The sequence below is a fragment of the Camelina sativa genome, chromosome 20, assembly GCF_000633955.1.
Source record: "Camelina sativa cultivar DH55 chromosome 20, Cs, whole genome shotgun sequence".
Lineage (NCBI taxonomy): Eukaryota > Viridiplantae > Streptophyta > Magnoliopsida > Brassicales > Brassicaceae > Camelina > Camelina sativa.
In genome coordinates, this window is record NC_025704.1 from 12432649 (window position 1) to 12432892 (window position 244).

Sequence of the window (244 nt, forward strand, 5' to 3'; positions counted from 1 at the left end):
GCTAAAGGCGTGAGCACTATATCTGGAAATGCAAAGATTATAATGGGCTTTGGCGAAGCCAATTTTTCAATGCCAAGGGGAACAAAATTTGAAATAAAAGATGCATTATATTCCCCTAAGTCTCAACGAAACTTGATAAGTTTCAGAGATATCCGAAGAAATGGATATAATATAAAGACTATGAATAAGAATGGCAATGAATATCTTTGCATCAAATCCGAGGAAAAACATATATTGGAAGAGT